This window comes from Thermobia domestica, chromosome 15 (genome assembly GCF_964235325.1).
Source record: "Thermobia domestica chromosome 15, izTheDome1.hap1.1, whole genome shotgun sequence".
Classification (NCBI taxonomy): Eukaryota; Metazoa; Arthropoda; class Insecta; order Zygentoma; family Lepismatidae; genus Thermobia; species Thermobia domestica.
Genome location: NC_137468.1, coordinates 117,707,530 through 117,734,294, shown reverse-complemented (window position 1 = coordinate 117,734,294; position 26,765 = coordinate 117,707,530). Strand labels below are relative to the sequence as shown.

General features: G+C 33.8%; 1 long non-coding RNA gene across 1 annotated transcript in view; it reads left to right on the top strand.

Moving 5' to 3' along the window:
• LOC145671895 (uncharacterized) overlaps positions 1 to 17,122 on the top strand; it is a 33,628-nt gene extending 16,506 nt beyond the window's left edge. The window contains exon 3 of the long non-coding RNA XR_014128561.1: positions 16,765 to 17,122. This is a non-coding gene — a long non-coding RNA (uncharacterized LOC145671895). The remainder of the gene's footprint in view (positions 1 to 16,764) is intronic.
• The last annotated feature ends 9,643 nt before the right edge of the window (positions 17,123 to 26,765 follow it).

Sequence of the window (26,765 nt, the reverse complement as noted above, 5' to 3'; positions counted from 1 at the left end):
TTTAGTCTAATTTTAGGCGTGATTTTGAAAAGTTTACTATAACTTCCCCTCATGTTGAATTTGGACTCAACAAACCTCTGGATATCTTCCTAAATAAATTCGTACGGGTGTGTTTCGTTTATAAATACCGTCAAAACGTAATACAAATGTGTCTATCTTAGCCCTTGCATTCACTATAAATAAATGCTGTGGGTTACTTTGAAAGTTCCTTCTAATAACATAGAAAAATATAGTAATGGATATTACATTATCAAAGGTGTGATAAATTGTGTTAAGGACTATCAAGAAAATCTCAAACTTAAACAAAAAAGTAATTTTTCATATTAGTTTTAATTTTAACGCCATTACCAAAAAAAGTAAATATTGCAGAGAATAACATAAGTGATCAGTGTTCGTGCAAGGATTCCCATAAAAATTAGAAATATATCCGGCTTGTTACAATGTCAAGAAAAGTCAAGCTTTCAATATTCTGATTCAATAAATTTCCAACCTAAAAATTTTTACGAAAAAACATTGAAGAAATACTTAACTATCAGGAGGAAACGTGAAATATATTGAAGTTCCTTTGATTACAACGTAAGGTACCTTAATAATAATAATAATAATAATAATAATAATAATAAAAAGAAGAAGAAGAAAAAGAAGATGAAGAAGAAGAAATAAGAAGAATATTAGGGGAGAGCAGGAGCTTATTGCTATTTCTATACTGGAGGTCTTAAAATAACGCATTTAAACCAATTAAACTTACTTTATAACAATATTAAATCACTCCTAATTTAAAATCAAATAAGCTCACTTAAGAAGATCCTTATATGTAATTCATATCCTTCCCTATATTTCGACTATAACCTAAACAGTTATTTAAATAATCACACATGTATAAATTCCTGATTATACTTATAGATTGCTTACATGTAAAGAACCCAGGATATATTTCCCTTTCAAATTCAAATTTTCTCGCTTCATTAATTTTTCAGTCTTATTTTAAATTAAAGGCTTGGTGCTAGAAAGCACTTTCAAAATTTAGTGCAGCTTTTGGATTTCTATATATATCAACGTATGTCAACTGAGATAATAGGATTGTACAATAACTCTCCTCGTATTCAAATACCGTTTTATTTTTACGTTAAAGATAGATATTGATTATCCCTTCTTGAAAAATTAAGGTGTGGAATTTGCATAGGTTCTAGTATCAATATTTTATTATTTTTAAATTTCTTATATGCAATCAATATGACTAAGAAACTAATGACTGCAATATTAAATTTACTTGGAATTTTGAGTTAAAAATATGGATAAATGTTGGCTTTTCTAAAACTATTATTATTATTCAACTAATTGGGAAAAGGACAATAGTGATTTGATTAAATATTGATTGCAGTAAATTGGTATATTCGAAAAGAAGCTGAAAATTAAGTGATCTTGTTGTCAATTGTATTCAGATTTTGATATACTACTGCCTTAATATTAACTCACATCAAGTAAAGAAAATGAAATTCCATTGGGAAACAATTAATTTGTTAAATAGTATTGTTAAGGTAGTTATGTACAATTCTCATAAACAATTAAAATTACATAACACCAAATTTGAGATTTATGAATGGAAAATTTGACTGAGAGGTTCGACACAATCTGGAATTAGAATTCTATAGAGTGTCTCGAACTCACATTTGTGCAAATGTAATACAAGTGAATATTTAGATTCGTTTTGTTTTGTACTCAGTTTTTATAATATGTGAATATACTTGGCATCGAGGTTTTTTTATTTTCTACAATTTCTTTGTTTTGTAATAATTTATTATTTAGTGCCCGCGCCATTTCTGTTGCGATTTGTGCCGTGACTAAAATATATTTAGTGCAATATAATTTTATATAGTTATTAAACTTTGAAACAAACTACTGCAATCATCGACTTGACTACAGTGCTACGACTGTTATATTAAAACACATTCAGTAATGAATGAATGTTTGACAGAAATTAAACTTGTGGACAAAGATTTATTATTAATAACTTATAGAAAGTGTCATACTGAGTTTGTTTGTTTAATATGCGTATAAATTTTTATTTGAAACTACTTTTAGCTCTTTATACAGGTTTTCATAGGGTAAATACATATACTAGCAGCTTTATGGTTATTAGGATCTTACGAATGCAGATTTGTATCAACTTGAAACTAGCCAAACTATTTACTTTTTCAAATTTCTTTATACCGTGTATAAAATATTAAAGAAAGTAAAATATTTTTGAATATTTTATATGTCAGTTGTTTTAATATAAATAGTCCATAATATAACACAAAAATACGAAACATTTTACTCCAACATAGGCGAAACGTCACATAACGTCAAAAGCTAAGACGTTTGATTTTACTCAGTTTTTATCAGTATTTGATGTGAAAGAAAAAATGTGCCATACTCTCTCGAGATTTTATCTAAAAACTAGTGATCAAAGTTATGAATAAAAAGGTGGCATATAATTTCAACCTAACACTTCTCATTCATACATAAAAGTCTCTAACTTTGTGTGTAAATATGATCCAATAACCTATTTTAGAGATAGGTAAGTATTACCTAAAATTCTGCTTACCACAATATTACCTAAGCTTCATTTAACAGAAGGAGCGGGTAAGAGATGAAACCTCAATAGAATTGTCTTTATAATCACCAATAAAAAATGTGGTTTGCTTTACAGTTATCTGAAAAAAAACTATTTTCTATTTTTATAAATTAATAATAGTACATTATTATTATTATTATTATTATTGTAGAAATTTCTAAAAGTGATAAGCAATTCTCATTAACTAACAACAAAGTAAGAAACTCTAATTTTCTAGGTCCCCTTCTATTTCATAGAAAAAAAAACTTCGTATGTTATCTGCTTAAATTTTGAAAAATGTGATAATTAAAATTTGTATTTTTCAAATAATGAAAAAATTTTAATCATGCACAAGAACCTATTTGGTTAATTAGTATACCGGTATATAGAACATTGATTACAAATGTTCATTTTTCAGTTCAATTGAATATTCTTCTTCCTCAGGTTCGATGCATTTCTTTAGATCATTAACATGTTATTTTCCTGAGCAGAAAAGCCGTTATTACCATAATATTACTTGAAGTATAAAATAAAAAATACCAAATAATGCTAAAAGAAACTATATTAAATAAGTTTCCTATGTGTGCTATTTGCTATCAGAAGTGAATCAACAGAAGCTACCGAACATGTTTGATATGACAAATCGCGTATACTTGTGTTCAAAGGTTTGGAAGAAATTCAATAATATTTTAACTTACCCTTTCTTTATTTATTCCGAGTAGACTATCTTCGTTTAGTTTAAATGAATGCGATATTCGTACGCTAGTCATCAATAAACCCGTTTTTATCAAAACAAAATTATAAAAGTACCATCATCTCCCCCTTCTGAAATACTGTCTTCATCCATCCTCCTAAAGTAAAACTTCATAATTTTCTCATCATAATAAATCCCTATAGAATTTATCAGTTACATCTCAAATCAGTATTATCATAAGCTATTGTAGACATGGCTTTGTTTTGCTTGTGCAGACTGGAAATTATACGTCTCACGATTACATATACCGTACATTGGCAGTTCTGATGTATCTCATTTATTTTTTCTATTATTTAATTGCATTGTCCAATTCCAATATTCCAATTCCAATAATGGTTGAAAAAATCTGAACACTACACTGATTACAATCATTTTTTAAATATTTAAGACATGTTGTTTATCTCTATTTGATCTGTATGATATTTGAAACCAATATCGTAACTGTGCCTAATTTCACAGTAGCTCATAAAATGAAATATTACAAATTTGTGAAAGGTTGTGGAAGTAGCCTTCATCACTGATAATTGAGGAAACGTGTTCCATTATTTGAAGAAATATTTTCTTTCCCTGTCATCTGGAAAATTTCTAAGAAACTAGATGAGATATAAAAATCATGTGATTTTTCTGACATGTTGCAGTACAGCTCCCTTTTGCCACACACACACACATACATATATATATATATATATATATATATATATATATATATATATATATATATATATATATATATATATATATATATATATATATATTTGAGAATATTATGTTGTTTGTATGTAGGATCCCTGCAGTTTCTGTTCTTCAGTTTTCGTCACTTAAAATTGAATGCTATTCACCGATATGGAACATGTGCTTCAAATTTATCCCGGTTTGATTCCTTTCTTAGCTTTTTCTTGCTATTGTTAGACAAGGAGTTCCTTCAGTACGCATTCTTGACACAATTCGGCTTATTAATAAACTGAATATTCAGGCTCCACATGCTGGTCGCATGGTGGCCGATTTGCTGTTTCTCCACACAGTTAGGAATGGAAAAGTTGATATCAAACCTTTGGTTTGTGTTCTCAATGTTAGTATACCTTTTAGCCTTACATATAGTCATTCGGTATTAACATACACTACGCCTTGACTTTCAATTATACAAAGTTCTTTGTACTTTACGCTAGCACCGTACAATAGTTTATCATGAGATATTGATATTTTTGACCCTGACTATTAATTTTCAGAGTAGAGTTAATATTTTCGTATATATATATATATATATATATATATATATATATATATATATATATATATATATATATATATATATATTACTTTTGTATATTTTATGTTGCATTGTTTCTGTGTAAAATTGACTAAGATATATATTAGAAACAAGGGTAATTAAATAAATAAATGAGGAGGAGAAATGGCGAAGATTGAAATACTTTAGTACGCGAAAAATTTCCGTAGACGTATTTATGTCCTTTTTTTAAAGACCACACAAGTAAAAGTAGGCAAGGAATTATGGTGATAAAAAAAACTTTCGCAAGTAACGTAGTCAAACGGAGCACATACTCTGATTGGATTTCTTGTTATGGCACTCTAAAAAACGCTTGTAACATTTAAAATTATTATTATCAGGACATTTTACAAATTTGTTAAGTGAAAGAGAGGATGTTGTCTAGAGAAGCCAGGGTAGTGATCGTTGAATGCTCACGCGTCAGACTTAAAACGGTTCTTGGATTTACAGGTAAATCTTGCACGTATGCCTATATTTAGTCATTCAGGGGATGACCGACAGTTGGGAAATACCGACACTTCTAAGCTTAAAGCGCTGTCAGTTCTTCCTGGAAGTGAAGAGTTGGCGTAATCAGTACTAAGTGAAACTGTGGGATGTATGGAATGTATATTTGTAAAAGTTTAAAAATAAGTAGAATAATTTGACGAGAAAGGTCTAACTTTTTGAGGTAAAGTGTGAGATATGTGAGAAGTGAAAGGTCATTGTAAAATTTGAGTATAATTTGTTAAGCTCTTGTTTGGAAGTAAAAGCTGTATTGTTCAGTACTCATGGTGGAAAGCATACAGCTGAAAGTTGTGCAATCACAGGTGGTAGGCTCATCATGTGCAGTGTTTCTAACTTGCATAAAATATAGTTAAGCGCAACATATGCATTCGGGGAACTTCCGACACTCATTTGAGGCACTTTCGACAGATGCATTTTTCCCCTTTCGTTGTGATTTTTAATAATTTTATATCAATAATACTAAATTAGTACTAACATATAGATAAGTGAATGTCTGCATTCTTTTCCCATTGAATGAGATGCTCCTGGAATTTGAACAAAATATCAGTAGCTATAGAGGCCGTAAAGAATGCAGTGCTACTTGCTACTGCTTCAAGAGCTTTTGAAGTTCCTCGGATACGTTACGTGACAGGTTATTCAAAGTTAACTGCAAGAAACAGTTTGGTGAACATACAACATTTGCTGAAGAAGACGAACACGCACTAGAAGAAAAGTTTATTATATAAGACGCGTATTGGTTCACCCAAGAACATAAGATGTTGTAATGTAAAGCAAAGGACAATAATTTCAAACTTTTAACATCTGCACAGAAAAATAATAAAATAGAAAAATCAAAAGGTAGTGATACATAAAAGAAGGTACAGATACATAAAAATGTTTTAAAACACAGTAAAGGGAATGAGAAAACTCAAAAAGAAAGTTATTGTGCTATCTGTCGAGGTCTTTTTACGGCGAAGACAATTCCGCTGATTGGGTTCAATTCACTATTAGTGATGGGCAGTGGGAATATTCCCGGTGGGAAGGAATTTTAAAAATGTTAATATTCCCGGGTTTTTTCCCTGGCCTATAAATTCCCGGGAAGGAATTTATTTCCATTTCTTTACTTTATCTTCCAAATTACAAGGACAATATGACTAATTACTTTATTTTAATATATTATAATTTAATTCTAGCTTTTAAAGAATTTGGAGGTTAAAAAATTTAAAATTCTTTGACTGTACTTTATATAACTAATAATATCATTTTTGTTCCACTTTGATTTGCACTAAAAAGTAAGGTAATTTTTTAGAATTGGGGGGCCAAAACTAGCAAAAAGTATGATGATTTATGGAAGAAATGAGTTGATAGTGATGTTCAAGTAGTCAAGAAAGTATCAAACACATTTTTTTTTAGGGCAGTAGGGGATTTATACAAAACGGAAAGGTAAGTGGAAGTGATTTATGTGAGAAAAGAAAGTGCATTGTTGGTAACGAAGATAGAAAACAACGTGCCATGCGGGGCTCTAACCCACCTTCATTTGCTAACGCTCGCTCTGCAACGCTGTCTGAATTTAATGTTGGTAACGTAATTTAACGTATGAAACCATAAAACAAACGCATCGGAATAGAATATCGCAAAAAAGTAGGTGCAAAAGCTGGCCCCCAATGCTAAAGAACAGCCAAAATTAGCAAAGTACTAATATACAAATGATGAAAAGGAACAATTTTGTAAAGTAATTTAGAATTATGTAGAAATAGAGATGAAGTACTATTAATAAGCCCTGAACCACCATTAGTAATAGAAGTCGGTCTGTCTCCTCTCTCTGACTCGAATTTCTCAAGAAGTACTCGGACTTCTTTTACATGTGAATTAACGTATGGAATTTCGAGAAATAGGTAGAATGAAAGGTCGTGTATGGCAATGTTACGTGCTAAAATATAAAGATAAGTAAGTATCTTGCAAATTTTGTGAAAATAAATATGTATGCGCAAATGTTGATAAATTGGTGAGACATGTATCTTCTAGCATTTACCCAATCTAATTAGTTTATAACATTTATAAATTTAATGTGTTTATAATATCAGCAATAGAGTCAAGTTGAGCAAATCCACTTACATATAAATTTCAACTGTTACTATATAATTTGCTATATAATTTTTTCACACATATTTAATTGATAGAATATATTGTAAATAAGTATACATTTATGCGTACTTTCTAAATATAATAAAGTGTTAATAAAGTAACTTGGTACCGTTCAGAATATACATGTTAAAGAATCCTCTGTGGACAACAGTAATAGTATGCTGTGATATAAAAATTAATTCAACTTTGAAATCATAATATAGTAATAGAATGCAATTTTCTTTCTGATTGAACATAAATTCCCGCATAGATTCTCATTTTGGGAATCTTCCCAGGGAATATTCCCGAAAAATATCTTCCCGGGAATTTACCCATCACTATTCACGGTTGGAAAAATACAGCGTTTTTTTAAAATATAAAAACAAAGAACAACCATGTGTTTGAAACATGGAAAAAATTTTCATAATGTTTAAACATATTGTAAAACACACACAAAATACATGTTTTATACATTCAGCGCAGTTTAAAACATGATTTTAAACATATCTCAAAATCTTATAATAATGTATTTATTCAGACGTTTTTGCTCTTGCAACCTTATCTTTTCATTTATTTTATCCTGGTTAAGACTACAGTGTGTTGGGTACAGAATATTTCAGTATGGATTAGTAATTCTCAACTTATTTCATATCATCAGGGCCCTCTTTTATTACACCCTCTTCCTAGTGACTCTCATAAATACTTTCTTCTTTGTAATAAGCTTTTTAGATATATTCTAAATCTACCTACTATGGAGATTTCACACAATCTATCAATATACATCGCGAAACAAAAGTTCTCACCATCCTTTTCTCTGTTGAGAACGGGTTGAGGTAGAATGATGAAATTTGGAAGTAGTCTGACACATCAGATGGTGTAATCAAGCATCATGACGGATATCTTTGTTTGGTGTTCGAAATTTCAAATTCAAAGGGAGTCATGTTACATCTTTAAGGCTAGAATTTTACCAGAAGTACGCTTGTGCGCTTATTTTAGCTTTAAAGCAAGTCATTTCTGAGTTACCGCTTCTGAAAGTTATGCCTTTACGTGTTTCGTGGAAGCGGGTGAGATTTTTGCTGCAACATTTGATTACTATTTCAGAACACTGATGCTAATAAAATCGTTTTAAAATAATAAATTTTCGAAAGTAATGTTGTGCTAACTTTAGAATATTTTCTGTAAGCCTATGTAATTGGTTGTTTCATGAGTCAATAATTTATTGAAGAAAAGTAATATTTAGGGCGTTCAGAGCACAATGGGTCCAAATTGATTTTCAATGAAGTCCAGCTTTGCTCAGCAAATTAATTCTATTTCAAAACTTAATATCTTCGCAGTCAAGAGTCAAAAACAAATGTAACTAAAACTATGCGAAAAAGCGTGGGATAGTTTCATACGACAGCCGCTAGACAGGGGCATCAGTGGGACAGGAGGGCAACTTCCCCATCATCGCCCTGAATGTCAGATTTTAGGGGCAGTAATACAATTTTAGAAATCTTTTGATATGCAAAGTCCAACAGAACAAGCTTGAGGTCCTTACACCGAACAAATACGGAGAACACAAAGATGATTAAAACTGGAAAGTTGCTTAGGCCCGATTTTCAGAATTTTAAGCATGCCCGAAACTCAAAAGTAGAGCCACCTTTGGAATCCTTGGGCCAAAAAGTATACAAGAGAGCAGTTTAAGTCTATAGCTCCTTACGGCCAATGGAAATGTATTATAACTGATCAAAATTTGTATTTATTCGGCGTAAGGACTTCAATTTTTTATGATGGACTTTGCTCAACAAAAGATTTCTAAATCTGTATTAATGCCACCAAAATCTGAAATTCAGTGTAGGGGACGGATTACCTCTAAACGAACGCCCTTCTCCAGTGCCAATCATATAAAATTCTAGATTGCATCTTGTCATGTAGTTTTTCTAATTCGTAGTTGTGAAAATATGACGTTTTCCGTCAATGTATTCTTTTTGACAAACACTGCATTCCTTTAACGTAATTATGCATCATTGACTATGGCATTTGGAGCTTGACGGGTTTATCATTCCCACGCTGCAGTGTATGCGATATAATGTTAATATATTAAATTTATGGGCAAGCAGGGAGAAATTAGCCCTCCTCCATCACCATCAACGCCCTTGTCTAGCGGTTGTCCTATGAAACTCTAGTACACACCCTTTCACGTGGTTTTTGTTTCATTTATTTCGTACCCTTGGCTATAAAGATACTACGTTTGCTGAACAAAAGTGAACCTTTCTGAAAATGGACTTGGATCCCTTGTGCTCTGAATGCTCCATATCTAAAAAATATTTTATGAAAACTGATTTATCCTGCAACCAAAGTTTGTTCGAAACGCATAAAATTAGTTTGTTTAGTTTGATTGATTACAGTCTTGTATTAGTAGCAAGGCTATATGAGACAGAGCTTTTCTTTAAAGTGGGATCCGAACCACTAATTTTGAAATTTTACGTCCGATCGCAGTCAAAATCTATACAGCAAATTTCGACGTCTCGTGCTTCTACCTCAAAATTTAATGTTAAAAGACCAAAAATGGCGCCCTATAGCGTGGTGCATACATACATACAGACGAACAAATTGAGATCAAATTGTCCCAGACACTGACGTTGGGCAATGATGCTACAATAAGTATCACGCTTTAATAGTTACTTACGCGGACAACTGCCATACCTTGCGCTTTCTCGCCTGGTCCCTTCATGCAAGCTACACTGAGAAAAAAAGTTGTAGTTGGCGTACTTAAAAAGGTAGGTTACATGCGTAATTCGTGTAACAGGAAACGTTTAACTGAAAACGCATGTTTTATAATACTTTCCGTATAAGTGTTCCATCTATACGTACTTTCCGAATGGAACAATAAAGACGGTCAGGATCTCACACACAAATGGACGTATCTAAAATATAGCTGAGGAATGTAACATAAGTATATGCATGTGATATACGGAAAACTGTTAGATGTCAGACATCCTGCAACGGCATGATGTAACATCTAAGGGCAGTGCGTATGGATATGGATAACGTATGCTCCGTACTGATTTCTGTAGTAAGCAAAAGGATTCCGTATATTTGTAAAATATACCGCCGTCCGGAGAACGGATTTTTCTAAGTGATGCCAAGGTGTAAAGTTTCGAAGAAAATTTAGAACTGAGTTGGGGAAGTGGGACGAAATGAAATTTTCACAATATAATGAAAAATATATTGTTGATAGAAAATTAATTCTCACCTGAAGTTCCCAGTTGCATCTCAACCACATCACCGACGTTAGAATCATCAGAAACAATTTTCTGATCAACACTTTTACCATTTGTTTGGGTTTCCAGTTTTTTCACAGAATTGCATTTCTCATAATGATTTTTCATTCTTTAAACTATACCAACATTTCTTTCTTACACGCTTTGCAACGAGCTCGTATGGCCATTTTCTTATCTGATGGAGTTTGTTTTACTTTAGTAAATTTGCTCCAAATGATGTTCCTTTTTCTTTCCGTAAAACTCATGTTAAGCGATTCCAAGTTTTACGGAAACTGAGCATCAACAGGTAGCAACGAATGCCTGAGATAGTTTAATTTCAGAACCGCAATTTACCAAATCACCTTTTGTTTGCTTTCTGAATACAACACAAAAATTTGTTACCATGATAATTATTTTATTTATTTTTTAATATCAGTTCTACAAGTACTCCAACCTTCAACTACAACACTTTCTTGCAAGTTTACAGAGAAGCATTTGAACAATACAATATACGTTAAAAGTAAGGGGAAAAAGAAACAAAATAAACTGTAGATCACCACATTGACCTGCTGTGGCCACGAGAAATCAAAACATTCACATGGGAAGAAAATAGTCATCTGAATGGGGAGTACTTTTTGAAAATTTTCTTTCTCTGGCAGATTTTTTACAAAAATAAAATAAAATAAAAATAAAAATATGTTTAAAACAAGTTTTAAAAATAAGTGTGTTTAAAACAAAATGTGTAAACCGTATACAAAATTTGTTTTAAACAAAATCAATTGTTTAAAACAAGTTTTAAACATTTATTTTAAACAATTTGTTTAAAACAAAACAACCCTGGTTCAATGTACAGAATATTTTCAGCGGTTTAACGACGACTATGTTCTTCATCCAGATGATCCCTCCTTTGTGTGTCAACAGTGTGAAATCTCAGACATATATGAGTATAATATTTGCTCTTTCCTGTAAATGAAGCTAACACTAATATTTTAATCCATAACCACATTTTTAATAACATATCATCATCATCATCATCATAGGTATTCTGCCTTTATTGGCAGGTCACTTGCCGCAGCTGAGAAGCTTCCATGCTCCACGGTCCTCCGCTAACCTCTTCGTCTTCGCGTATGATCTTTCTGTTTTAATATCATCCATTAATTGTAGTCTCCTTCGCCCCCTCCCTCTCTTTCCCGCAACCATACCTTCTAGGACGTCCCTCATGATACAATCTCTTCTTAGGCAATGTCCCATCCAGTTTCTCTTCCTCTTCCTAATACTATCTAAAAATGTTCTTTTCTCACTCACCATTTCTAACACTCTCTCATTCGTTTTCCGCTCGACCCTACTAATTCTTTCCATTCTTCTCCACACCCACATTTCGAAGGCTTCCAGTCGATTTTCGTCACCTTTACGTAATGTCCACGTTTCCGCCCCATACAGTACAACACTCCACACGAAGCATTTTATGAGTCTTTTTCTCAACTCTTTATTCAAGGTCCCACAAAACAGACTTTTCTTCCTCCTAAAGGCTTCTTTCGCCATTCCTATCCTTGCTTTTATTTCACGTTCGCACTTCATGTCATTACTAAGAATGCTACCCAGGTATCGAAAACTATTCACTTGTTCCATTTTCTCCCCTCCTACTTTTATATTTGACACAGACCCCTTCGTTCCAATCACCATGGCTTTTGTCTTTCTAACATTTATTTTCATCCCATATTCTTCAAAGCCCTTATTCATTTTTTTCTAACATTTTATTGATTTTCTTTTCAGATTCTGAAAGAAGCGCCATATCATCTGCAAATCTTATGCATCTAATCATTCTACCTCCTACCGAAATACCATCATCATCATGTAGGCTCTTTTTTACTATATCTTCTAGATAGACATTAAATAGTGTTGGCAAGAGCCAGCATCCTTGTCGAACTCCCCTGCCAATTGCACTCTCTTCCGTCATTTCTTCCCCTATCCTCACACTTACTTGTTGGTTCATGTATATGTTTCTTATGAGTCTTCTATCTTTCCATTCCAACCCTATCTTCGTTAGAACTCCCAACAACAATTCCCAATTCACGCGGTCAAAAGCCTTTTCTAGATCAATGAATACAACATACACCTCTTTCCTTTTTTCTATAAATCTTTCACCGATCGCCCTTAACAATCCAATTGCATCTCTTTTGCCCCTGCCTCTTCTGAACCCGAACTGTTCCTCCTCAACATCTTTATTTGTTCTTTCATATAACCTTCTGTTCAGTATTCGGAGCAGAATTTTAGCTGAATGAGATATGAGACTAATAGTTCTATAATCCTCACATCTCTTTGGGTTCGATTTCTTAGCCACCGGTATCATGATCGTTTTCAGAATGTCTTTTGTCCATTCTCCTGTTTCATATATTTCATTGCATAGCCGCAACTATTCTTTCTTTCCCTTGTCTCCTATATTTTTAATGAATTCGATTGGTATGCTATCTATTCCGGTTGCCTTTCCATTCCTAATCTCGGATATAGCCTTTTCAAACTCATCCCGAAGAATACTAAATCCTTTATCATCCTCGTCTACTTCATTTTATACTTCAATATTTAGGCTACATGGTCTATCCCTACTCTCATATAAGTCTTCCACGTATTCTTTCCACCTTCATATGACCTCATTTCTCTCGCTGACTACCTTCCCATTCTTATTTTCTACTGCCATCATAATACCCCCTTGTTTCCTCCGAAATTCCATAGATTTCACCTCCTTGTACATTTCCTCATATTTCCCAACTCTTTCTAATTCTTCTATGTCCTCGCATTTTCTTTTGTAGAACTCTTCCCTCGCTCTGTCTGTTTCTCTTCGTAATTCATTATTTAACTTTCTGTACATCTTTCTGCCCTCTTCTGTATCACATATGATTAACATCAATTACCAAATACTTTTGCATGAAGTACAGAATTTTTGTGCTCTCTGCACTAGCTCACATTTAGCATTTTATTTTTTAAGAGAAATTATTGTTTCATATAACTCTTGTAACTGAACAAATTTTACTATTATTCTCTCCTTCATTTGTAACGTAGGGACATTTTTTAATAAAGACACTCTACATTCCTAAATTTATAGATTCCCATGTTCGTTTAAAGCTCATGAACTACTTTACGAACAGTAATGTGCGTTGTGGAATTATTAGTGGCATTATCATAGTAAGTAAGGTTTTAATGTTGATGTCGGTGTTACCCAAATAACTTGTCGGTCTTCCCCATAGAGTTGGGGAATTCCGACACTTGTTCATCGTTCATTTCAATTGTAGCTCCACAGCAACACATTGCTTTTGTGTAACATGTATTGTATCTGTCAAATAGTATACTTAACCATGGGCTATAATTCGTTACAATCTTGTAGTAGTGCAAATATCCTTCGTGTGTCGGAATTGCCCCAAATGATCATATAGTCTATTTACAGTTATACCTCTGTGAACTCATGTTTTATTGCTCTGATGAGGGAAAAACGATAGGTAGATTGTGGTGAAGACTGACATTTATGTCAGATAATTTGTTCATTTAGATTTGAAATATCGGAATTAATTAAATAATAGATGTACACTCATCAAATGTGGATGACCAAGAATAGATTATTCCTATTAGTTGATTGTCTATGTATAATAAAAGCGGTTGTTTTGTAAATATCACGATATTAACTTACGTGTTGTAGAAAGATTGAGATATATGGAATTTTGAACAAAATTAGGGTGGAAGTAGATTATATATATTCGATACTTTCCCTTCTAAACCAGGACGTTTGGAACCCTATGCATATAACAAATTCATCATTACTAGTTGTATTAGATATGTAAAACAAGATCAGTAACAGAAATATAATGTTCCGAAATTAGGTAGTCTATTACTAAAAAAAGGAAATATTACTGAGAAGTAAGGACTAAACGTAGTTTGAACCTCAAGGCAAAATTACTTAATTTCTAAAAGTAATTTCACATATGAGTCTGTTTATTGAGCTATCACATAATCTGGTCTGTTATTATTGGCTAATTTCCTAATATTATATATATATATATATATATATATATATATATATAATATTAAAATATACTGCGAAATTAGACACAATTGCTTTACTTGTATAACTAACTCTATAGCATATGTAACCCAGACATTTAATACCGCATTCACAAAAGCTATGGATTGACCAGTGTCATTAGCCACATACTTGTATAATAATTTGAAATTGAGCTAATACTTTTATTATTCAATTTGATAAGAGTGAGAGTATTATGATTGATAGGTTACTAAATGTTTGATTTGTACTTTTTAATTTATGTCCTCTGTTAATGGATGTAAATTTCTAATTTGTTCAAGCATTGCCTATATGATCTTCATAATAAAATAAATTTCTTTGGATTAACAAATAAACTAATTTACATATTTGCTTATTTTATTTATTTCCTTTATTATTTTATTTACTTTATTTATTTATTTACTTTAAAGAATAAGTAGATTTACCTGTTTCCCTGCATTCTTTTTGCTAATGAATTAAATCATGAACAACGATTGAGCAAAGAGTAAGAATAGTATATTTCATAATTATTTCAAACAGGAGGACGACTGAGAATGCTTTAATATACTAAGAATAATAAAAAGAGTGAATTTATAAATTCTTCAATATTAATTTTGAGTTTCAATTAAGTCGGTCCAGAGCTACCTACATTACGGTGACTAGTAGACCTCCCATCCAAATTTTGGTCCTCTTTAGGTAGTTTAGTTACAACTAACTGATAGTTGCAATAAGTATTCTGTACTAACTGTCTTATGTCTATATATTAGTAGTCTTGTCTCTGTTGCAAGAGATTCGAGTTCTTTTCTATTGGGAGTTCACATAATTTGGATACTCCATTAAACTTCAGGTTGAAGTCTTACACAGCCTTGCTGCTAAGAAGTGTTAAACTCCAAATAAATAAGTAATTGTTTCTCCCTGAATCACCAGTTTTATACAAACTTTTGAGACATCGTTATTCAGTCGACCGATAGTTGTAGTTCTTAAAATGTCGGTGAAGTTATCTTCAATCATCTGATAGATTTCTATGTTACTTAATTTGTTTTCTTTAATTTGCGATTCGTTTTCTTATTTTGTTAATTTAACTGCTAGGCTTTATTTTCTTTTCTTTCTTCGGAATCTGGAAACATTTGAGATTTTATCTTTAAAACCCTAATAGGTATTCTCTGAAAAAGTTCTTGTTCTTGTTTTTGTTATTGTTCTAGAACCACAGTGGTGGTTTTATAATAGGAATGTCGCAGTCATAAGCCATGTCGACCATTACTCTATAGTTGCTAATTGGTAAGAAATTGGTTTAAAACAAAATTGTTTTACACTTTTAATTGTCATGATCGCAACGGAAGTTGCAATCAAAATGGCGCAGGCATAGACAAACGCGCCGATTTCTCTGTAAACTTGGGGGGCCCACTCAGACGCAGAAGGTATATATATAAGGATGTTAAAACAAATTGCATTCAAATTATGCAAAATATTGTATATTCATAAATACACTATTTTGGCCCGCATGAGTTTTGGGGGGAGGGCAAGCCCCCAGGATCGGCGCCCTTGGGCATAGAGCCCTAAGTTGTCCGGATTAATCAGTTTGTCATATAGCTAACTTTTCGTGATATTGAAAATTAGTGTCACTAGCAATGTCCACACTCGTTAAAGTCCGTAACAAACATAAAATGAACTAAAAATAACACTTGTAAAAAATATAATGTTGTATCAAACTGGAGTTCTGGACAGTGCTGCCTATCACGACGCCATGTTGCCCCAAACTCGAATTCTCTGAAAAAGATATACTCTAACTGATATTTGGTAATTGTTATGTGCGAAACCATAGTAAATATGAAACAAACTATAAACTTTTTTATAAAAAAATAAAGTTCCCAAGATAATACAGCCGGATGACAATACAATGACAAAGATGTATACATACAGTGAAAATATCAAGGTTGTGTGCTTTAGTTTCGGAGACGTAGAAAACGAAAAAATATATATACATAATTCAATTCCTCTTTTTAGGGTCGTATTCCGAAATATCTCGCCTTATCTAGAGCCTAGGGTGCACGAATAATATTTGCATAAAATTCTAAAATTCTAAAGCTTATAGTTTCAGAGTCCTGTTGATTAGTGAGTCAGAAGATTTACTATTTTATACAAATCAATTAGGATAAATGTTATGCCTTATACTGTATCTCCACTTAATACTTATTGCATATTGATTTAAAATTTGTGTTTTTTATATTGTAGAGCCTCCTGACTGATTCAAGTCACAGCAGCCCAAATGTTATAGATTTTAGAACTGTACGGAATATCAAATTAAATTGACGTGGTCTTATGGTCTCAACCTATATCAATCTACATTAGTGGAAAGATAAACATTTAGCCGCCATAGGTTTGCTTCCCAATCAGAAGACTCCGATTTTGAATTTGGTGACACAGGAATCTGGTGATCATGACAGCATGTCCAACGTTCTTCCTCAGCTCCATCAGGCTAAAGCTGGGACACTACCTTTGAATAAAGGCCCTGGTCTTCATCCACTTCATTTTCCATTGTTTTTGTTTATTTTTAATAATTCCAGTATGAGTTATTAGTAATTCATATATAATATCCAAGAATTTGTTGAATAATTAGCTAAGTAACTAACTAAATAAATTGGTTGAAGAGGTATGACCTGTATCTGTACTTTTGTAGAACTCAGAAACAGCAGGATTTGTCATATTACTTATTATTATTGTATAAAAGTCATTTTGCAGAAGCTAATTTTCATGCACATAAGACATTTCCAAGGTTCGTATATACACTACAGGTTGCGCCAGCCCAATTGTTGGATGTGTGACGTCACCGGGTAAGCATACGCGAGTATTTTCTTGGCTGGCTGTGCTTACCTCATGACTTCACACGTGTTCGGCATAGTTCTTAATCTCAGTTTGCGGCGCCCCCTGGTCATTTCCTCTTTTCTTCTGTTATCGTCAGCTTTTCTAATCTTTGTTTCAAAATCTGATTATTATAGCAATCTAAATGCAGAAAAAGCATAGAAGATACAACAGCGTTATTAGGTGTCCTGAACGTTATTTTGGTTGTCTTAGAATAAAAATAGAACTAATTTTCAAGACAAATTTAAGAAATGAAGATAATATGTAAAATAAACCGCAATTTTAAAACTAAAGTTTATTTTTGTTTGAAAAATTAACTGTCATTTCAATTGTTAGTCTAAGCAAAGGAGAAACGTATTATTTAAGTTTTATTTTAAGCAACAATGAACAGCTATACATTTCAACAATTGATATTTTAAAAAGTAAATATTCTATTCTTTCATACTTGTACTGAGGTTTGAAATTTAAGAAACTAAAAAGCAAATATCTGCAATTCTGTATGGAACAGGGATGCACTCAAGCAGGGTGTCTACTGGGTTCGATTCCGGCCGAAAGTTCGTAATTATAAAAACAATGTAGATCTATGATTTTATATGAAAATATATGGCCCCCAGAAAGCAGAAAGGTGCTAAGCGCCACTTTCCTTCATTTCTAACTAAGTGCATATTTTGACCACCCATTCCATGTTTATTGTTGTGCAGAAAGAAGACAAGTGGCAGGAGATAATATGAATGGTCTGGAGTGAAAACTGAATTCTAGAAGAAAGAAAGAATCGGAAATAATTAGTGTTTCGTTTTTTATGCTCTCCTGAGAAATTTGCATTTTGGCGCTTAGCACCTTTCTGCTTTCTGGGAACGATATGTGGTAGTACTATTTAGCGTCTTTTTGGGGCTAGAAATCATTGGTTCAATACTACATAGCCGATTGGTCTTCTAGTATTGGACTCCAGCCAACAAAAATTGATAGGTGGCGTATATGAGTGGAGGTTTCCGGGCTTAAGCCCTTCCCCGAAATTGTATTTACTATATTAAAGTAAATCTAATATCTTGCAGAATTTTCACATTTCCAGGAATAAAATTAGCAAAACTCCTCCCGTAACAAAATCGTAAATACGCCACTGGGTACGCTCTTGGTGAGGACAGGACAGCAACTAAAATCTTCATTACAGTTTGTCAAGTTTAACAGTTTTATGATCGTTTCTACTTCGAATCAGAGCAATCCACCACCAATTTCAATTAAATAAAGTATTCCTACGTTCAATTGGACTTTGAATTCTAAAAGATCATTTTAAGAAAACCTTAAGGATCACTCAAAACTTCCGATTACTCTTCGAGATGCTATAGTTAGTTCAAAAGAAAGCAATGGTAAAAATCGGTATACTTGTATAAAGTTCTTTTCTTTGCATTTAATTAATGAATAGAATGTCCTGTTTCAGATTCTGGGTGATACCAAGTTAACATCCTTGGTCAATATTTAGTATGATCATTGTTTCATCTTTCTAATTTACGCATAAAACGGTAATGGATGAGTAAAAATCACTACAACTCACTATTCGTACACAGTGAAAGGCAATTTTTGCCAGGATACATGTAGTTGGACTTACCTACAATTTAGAATAATTTGGTGGCCATTACTAGTATGGTGACGATATAGTGACGTCACAATATATATCAATTTAATGAAAACTGCTCAGGATGGAAATTCGTGAGTGGTCTGGATTGATAACGGTCATGCAGAAACCGCAGTGCCAAGCTATTAGAGATGGTGTGTTAAGGCATACTCCTTATTTCGTAAAAAAGCAGTAGAACGACACTTGCAGTCAACTGAAAAGGCAATTATAGTTGCAATCCTCTAATTCCCACGAAGGGGGGGGGGGGATTTGTTGGCACTTACTTATGGGGTACCATCTTCACGAAAGTTGCAAATTTATTGAGTGTTTCTCGAAGAGCAGTGTTAATATGATGTCAGCCTACAAAATTCGCGGCAAAACCACATCTAAGAAGAGGAATAGAGGTCAGAAGAAAGCTCTCAGCTATAGATCCGCCGAGCATTAAAGCAGGTTGTTACTCAAAACCACCATGTGATTGCTGTGCAAATGACGGAGGAAATCAAATAGCGCCTCCCAAAATTGTGTTGGCAATTACAATTCAGTGCAAGTTACATGGCGTGGGCATAAAGATCCATTTGAATGAGCTAAACTGCTGATGAGGGACCATTACGATTTACCACTACCCCAGTAGTGCCGTGAATATGCAACATGGGCAACTGATTACAAAAAATCGTGTGATATAGTAAGATCTGTCACCATTCACTTTATTTTAAACCGTAGGCCGTGTTTATGTGTGGTGGACGCCCAAAGAAGCGTGTTGTACGCAGTGCCTCCACTCAACCTTGAAAATGGTGGCGGCTCTATGATGATGTGGGACGCCACACCGTAATTTTGAATAGGTTCTATATTGACGCATAAGATATCACGTCGATGCCTGTGATTATGGCATTTTCAGGGGACCATGTGCAACCTATGGTCCAGATGTTTCCGAGCAATGACAACATTTTCCAGGACTATAACGCAGCCAGTCACACACCTGGGTTTGTTGTTGTGTGATATGCAGAACACTAGGATGAAGTTGAACTCCTCCCCAGGCCCGCTCAATGCTCGGACTTAAACCTAATCGAAAATGTGTGATCCGTTTTGGAGACACAAATCAGGCACTGATTCCCGTCCTCATCCTCTCTCACGGACCTAAGTGAATCATATTACTCGAAATGATGTAATATTCCACTTACTACCATTCATGATCTCTATGACTTCATTCAATTTCGCATTAGAGCTGTTCTGAGGCTGAAAGTTGATCCAAAGCCATGTTAATCTGGCAAGTTACACTTGGAATGAAGTCACAGAGATCGTGAGTGGTATCAAGTGAAATATTGCATCATTCCGTACACTAGATCACTCAGTCCCATGAGGAAGGATGTAGGTAGATATCTGCGTCGAATTCACGTCTCCAAAATGAATCATAGATATTCAATTATGTTCAGATCCGGAAATTGGCGAGCCAGGGAAATATTTTCAACTTTATTCTGATATTTATTCAACCACGCAGCGACAACTCCAGCTATTGAATGGACACATTATCATGATTCCCGAAAATGGCAACAGAAGCACGGACAGTGACGTGACCGCTGTCAGCACAGGGACCATCGAAAACCAGAATGTTGCGACCTACTTTATATCATCAGAAAACTGTCGCCATTTTCATGGTTGGGTGGAAACTCAGCGATCATACACTGGAGTAGGTGACAGCCAACATAAACACAACCCATGATTTGAAATAAAGTGAGAGATGACTTATGTGAATATATCACGGTGAAATGCGCTGTTACAGGGTGTCTATTAAAATTCCAAAATGAAATTTCGTGATTTTTTCGTGACATATTCTTTACCAAACCATAAAATTTCGAAACATTCAAAAACTAATAAAAGTACCTATATTCTTTAGCACTTCTTATATTCTTTAGCAGCTGAAGAAGAATCTCAAGAGCGAATTGAGGTACGATTTAGGCCGAATTTTCATGCTTGAGATAGAATCGTGCTTTGCTTGTGATTTCGTAAAGTCTAAAGTAGACCGTGAATTTTGACGTTTTATAGAACAAAATTTTCCAGTCTCTACTTATATTTGCACAGATTAAAAAAAAATTCATAACCCAAAAGCTAAATTTCGTGACTTTTTCTTGACTTTTATGACCGTTTTCTGATTTCGTGACTTTTTCATGACTTTCGTGACCGATAGACACCCTGTGTTATTGTTAATTTTAACGGAACGTCATTTCAAGTAATTATTTTGTTTACTGTCCATCTCAATTATATTATGTTATTTTAATTATTCTGACAGATTCATTTATTTTAATGAAATTCCTGATTCTTTTTTTAAATGTAGGTGACTACGACCTGATTCTACACATCGCGAAATTTACAGCCGAAGAAGAGAAAGTGAAAGCAGACATGAAAGTTTGTAGATTTTCCTTTTAAAGGTTGCAGTTTCAACTGTTTTCTTTAAGACTTGCTTTGTACGAAATGCGCTTAAAAATTTAGGTAATTTTACATATACACAATAAATTATACCACAGGCTCCTATAGTAATAAAAACTAACGTCTGTAGTTTAGTTGAAAGTATCTTGAGACCGATTACAAGGAATGGGACTAACTATTAAGAGTTTAGTAAGTAATTTTGTAAGTCGAGAAAGAAAATGGACGTAATTTGGTATATAAATCTCCAATTTTATGAATTTCAAAAATAAGTAATCTACATGAAATAGTATACCAGAGTTAATCCAATAACTAGAGATGCGCACGAGTCGAGTCGAGTCGAGATTTAAGCCTGTCTCGACTCGTCTCGAGAATATGTCGTCTCGACTCGAAAATATGTTTCTGTCTCGACTCGTGTCTCGACTAGACAGTCTCTGTTTCGACTCGACTCGAATTCGAGTCGAGACGTCTCTAAATTCGAGTCGAGACAAAATATACGAGTTAAAATATACGCACACATCAGCTAGACCATTATGACTACCTACCTAATTGTCAGTATGTCGACCTTTGGCACGGATAACAACGGCGACACGTCTTAGCGTGCACGCAATGATCCTTGTTACGTCGCTGGAGAGAGTTGACACCACATATGCACACACAGGTCTCCTAATTCCCGTAAATTCTTGGGAGGGGGGCGATGCGCCCTGACGTCACGTTCAATCACATCCCAGACGTGTTCGATTGGATTCAGATCCGGCGAGTTGGGGGGCCAGCACATCACTTGGAACTCACTCCTGCGCTCTTCGAACCACTCCATCACACTCCTGGCCTTGTGACATTGTGCATTATCTTGTCGAAAAATGCTATTACCGTTGGGAAATATCGTCGTCATGAAGGGGCGTTCGTAGTCTGCAAGCAGTGTGCGATACGCCTCGGCCGTCATGGTGCCTTGCTCGAGCTCCACTAGACACATGGATGCTCACTTGAATGTTCCCCAGATAATAATTAAGTCAGCTTGTCTCTGTCTCGCAGTACGGGTGTCAAGGAGCTGTTCCCTTGGAATACGACGGATTCGCACCCTCCCATCGTCATGATGAAGTTATCGGGATTCATCAGACAATGAAACGCTCTGCCACTATGCCAAGGTCCAGTGCCGATGGTCACGTGTTCATTTCAGTCGTAGTTGCTGATATTGTGGTGTTAACATTCGCACATGAATGGGTCGTCGGCTGCGGAGGCCCATTGTTAGCAGTGTTCGGTGCACTATGTGTTCAGACTAGCGTTTTGAAGGCCTGGAAAAAAACGGAAATTTTTGGTAAAAAACAGTTTTGTACGGTTTTCTCGAACTTGAAAGAAACGGAAAATTTGGGTAAAATTGAAATTTTCGAATATATTATTATGCTTTCAAAATTACAACTATTTTGTATTTACTAGTTTAGAGTTAAGATAATTGAGTACCTATCTTTCTTGTATTATTCTAAATTTTGTACACAACTCATCCAAACACTTCAAAGTTAGCACCGTGATAGAACGGAGTTATGGCTACAAAAGAAACTAAAATATAATCCTAGTTAGCTTAATTAGTATAGACGCATTAAAATTATCTTAAGCAATCTTATGAAGTTCTCCCTTGATGGCAGAGAATTGTTAAAATAGTGGAGCCAGAATCATTTTAGTTAATATGATAAATCAAACATGTATTTTATAGAGATGTCTTCCTTGTTCTATGTAAAATTTCCGGAAATTTGGAGTCCATTAGAACAATCATTTGTCCGGAAATATTGGCAAAAACAGGAAAATATAGTTTAAAATCTATTTCTTGGCCTGATGCTAGTCATCTTACTTGCTGTAACATGTCTGCAGCATATACAGTAGGAAGTCAAAAATCCGAACTAATTGGGACCACAGGTAGTTCAGATTTTCGAAAATGACCAAGAAAATGCCATTTAATTTTACATATACTGTACGGTATGTTCTTCTATCGATACAGTGGTTATTCAGTACATACAGTAATTACAATACCGTACGAAAGACTACTTACATTTAATGTTTCTAAAGAAGCTGCTCGTACACTAAATTACACTGATCTTGTAAGTCATGCTTAAAACTTATAGGCCTAAGAGAAAATAAAAAATACAAATATGTATGACAAACAATTACGTATGAATGAACTTCTGTAAAAACACTGACTTCACACAACGTCGACGGACACACTATTGTTTGTTTATCGCTTGCGTTATATTAAGACAAAATGTAAAAAGCTTCTAGGGACCGCGTTCGGATTTTTGACGCTCGGATTATCGACGTCCTATTGTATATACAATGTATTTCACTAACGGAAAAAATACTTAAAGCAACAAGATTTAATTCTACTTTTTAGTTTTCTGATTTATGATAAAAACCCACTTTATTCTTTGTATATTTTTCGAGTAACTCAAAAAGAGAGATGATCTTCTTTACATATACACACATATACCGCACCAGTGAGTAAATTTGAGCAGCGAGAAATATATTAATGGGTTGAGTATGTGAAACTTCCGTTCGTTATTATTACAGACTAGCAGAATACCCTTTCTCGCACGGGGAGAATACGTTTCATTTTGGACACAAAGGGCACCAAAACTGTCACCAATGAACCTATGGAGCCCCAAAACTATGAATTCGACATTAACATCGGTAATTTTCAATTATCTTTACATGTCACCATTCCTCCTTAGAGTACTAATGGGACTGAATTTGGATTTAAGCGGCCGGAAGTGTCAATGTTCATCTCAGCGACCCCAAAAACTATCGATTCGGCACTAATATCTGTCATTTTCCCCTCTCCCCTTCCCTCAAGTTGCACCTTCAAAGTGAAATAATAAAAACCATCCTGAACCTCATCTATGTTGAAAATTTTATCGAAATCGGTAAAATTTCCAAAAATTTTGAATACATTAATAAAAAATAATTTGTACGGAAATATTAGCAAAAACCGGAAAAAAATAATTTAAAAACTATTTCTTCGTCTGATGCTAGTAATCTTACTTGCTGTAGCATGTTTGCAGCATTATACAATGTATTTTGCTAACAGGAAAAATACTTAGAGCAACAGGTTTTAATTTTACTGTTTTAGTTTTCGCATTTCTGGTAAAATCCTCCCTCTTTATTATTTGTATATTTTTCGAATAACTCAAAAAGAGGTACGATCTTATTTACAATTACAATTATTACAATTATTACTTGAAGTTTTTTCTTTAATAAAATCAAATGTAAAGTAGTAAATCCACCTACTAGACTAGTAGTAAATTCAAATAAGGTAGATACAGAGTACCTTATTTGACAGTTTCCAATTTTACCTATTTCTTGGGTTGGAAGTCATTCAAGTCAAGGAAGTGAAGTCACCCCTTCTTCAGAAACAAGTTTAACGTTCACTTTTGTTATCTGATTTCCATGAAATGTAGGGTTTTCTTTCTTTTAGGTTATCAAATGGAGCAATCCATCCTTAAATTTACGAAAATATTTTGGAGTAACTATTATAAAAGTATTTGAGCTTCATTAATAATGTCATATTGAGGCTTAATAATTTTCCCTGTTTTTTGAGGTCGAAATCGATCAAGGCTAATGAATAATTTTTCCAGCTAAAAAGTATCCCGTTTCAACTGTGCACAGCACAAATATTTATTTTGTAGTCTAATAAAAATATTCATATGGAGACTGTTTTTATTAATACAGTTTGAAGCATAATAGCTGGATTAACAACGTAACATAAACAATGTTCCAAACTTGAAAATCAATTCTGCTTGAAGAGGAATATGAATTAGTAATGAAGAAATCTTAAGCATGAATATAATACTTCAAGTCCCCTATTTCCATACAAAATTAATTGCAGAACGCTTATGGAAAAGTACTCTAATTACGAAATTGAGATCATCGTTATACCCCTCAGTGAATATCTTACTTTATTTAGCTCTGTATATGTGTGCAGGTAAATAATCGATTTTAAAACTTAACTCTAGATTCTCCTAATTACAATACAACCACACAGTCCTTCGATATTCTTTGTAGTTACTTTGTTTGTTACTGTAACGATTGCTCTGTAATTGATGAGAACGACTCGTATTAGTGGATTCAATTAGCTTCCATTTATTTAATTTGTAAAGTAAATGTACTTTATTTGCAACTAAAATATGCATCATGGCATCCATGAAACCGTTTTCAGTTATGATTTCATTTTTTTTATTTACCCAACGTACTTGATACAAAGGTTAACAATAATTACGCATGATTATATCCGTTCAGAGTGGAGGGCGGAAATCTAGCGCAAGCGCATTTCGATGTGATGTTCAGTAACTCAATCAAAAAGTCACTTGTGATGGCGCAGTGGTGTCTTCAAAACTTTCCGCTCAATAAATGAACATGAATTACAATAACAGCACAATATCCATGGAAAATATTTTTGTTCAGAATACATATAGCAATTAGAGCGAAGGAAGTACAAAAACAAGAAATGCTAGAATAAACGTTTAGTAAGATTCATTAACTTCATAATGACAATTACTTCATACACACACACACACACACACACACACATATATATATATATATATACTTCATACACACACATACAAATTCTTTTGTAGTAAACTATCGTCATTTGAGGAGAATTGTAAAAGAAGTAAAAGAAAACAATATTTTCAGTATGATATTTTTTTTAGTAAATTGTTCACAAGCTCATAACCAGGATGAGGGGTATTAAGGAACATACTAATTCCACAAAGCACGAACAGTAAGAGATATGAAGATGAGGTTTTCTGCAATCGATTCATTATTCCAAGAATGTTTTGCATTCTCTTGCACTATCCAAACAGGAAGTGGGGGCGCGATGGCTGTGGTAGAGCGTTCACCTCTGGTGCTTGGGGTCCCGGGTTCGATCCTAGCCTCCGCCAAGTGAACTTTGTGGTAGACAAACACCATGTGCGTGTGTTTTCTCGGGGTACTCCCGTTTCCTCCCACTTTCTTCATTCCACCATTTCATTCATTACTCATCATCACGTCTCCTTTAGCCTAACCGGCTTAATCGTGGGACGTAAAACTCAAAGATTTCATTTCTTTCATTTCGGAGTTCTCCTGTTTCTTCCCACTTTCCCAATTCCATCACTTCATTCATTTCTCATAATCACCGTCTCCTTTAGCCTAATCGGTATAACCGCGGGACGTAAAACTGAAAGATTTCATTTCATTTCCAAACAGGAAGTGGTTAATATTAGCCATTTCCAATTTGAACACTGAAAAATGAAATGAAATCTTTGAGTTTTACGTCCCACGGTTATGCCGGTAAGGCTAAAAGAGACGGTGATGATGAGCA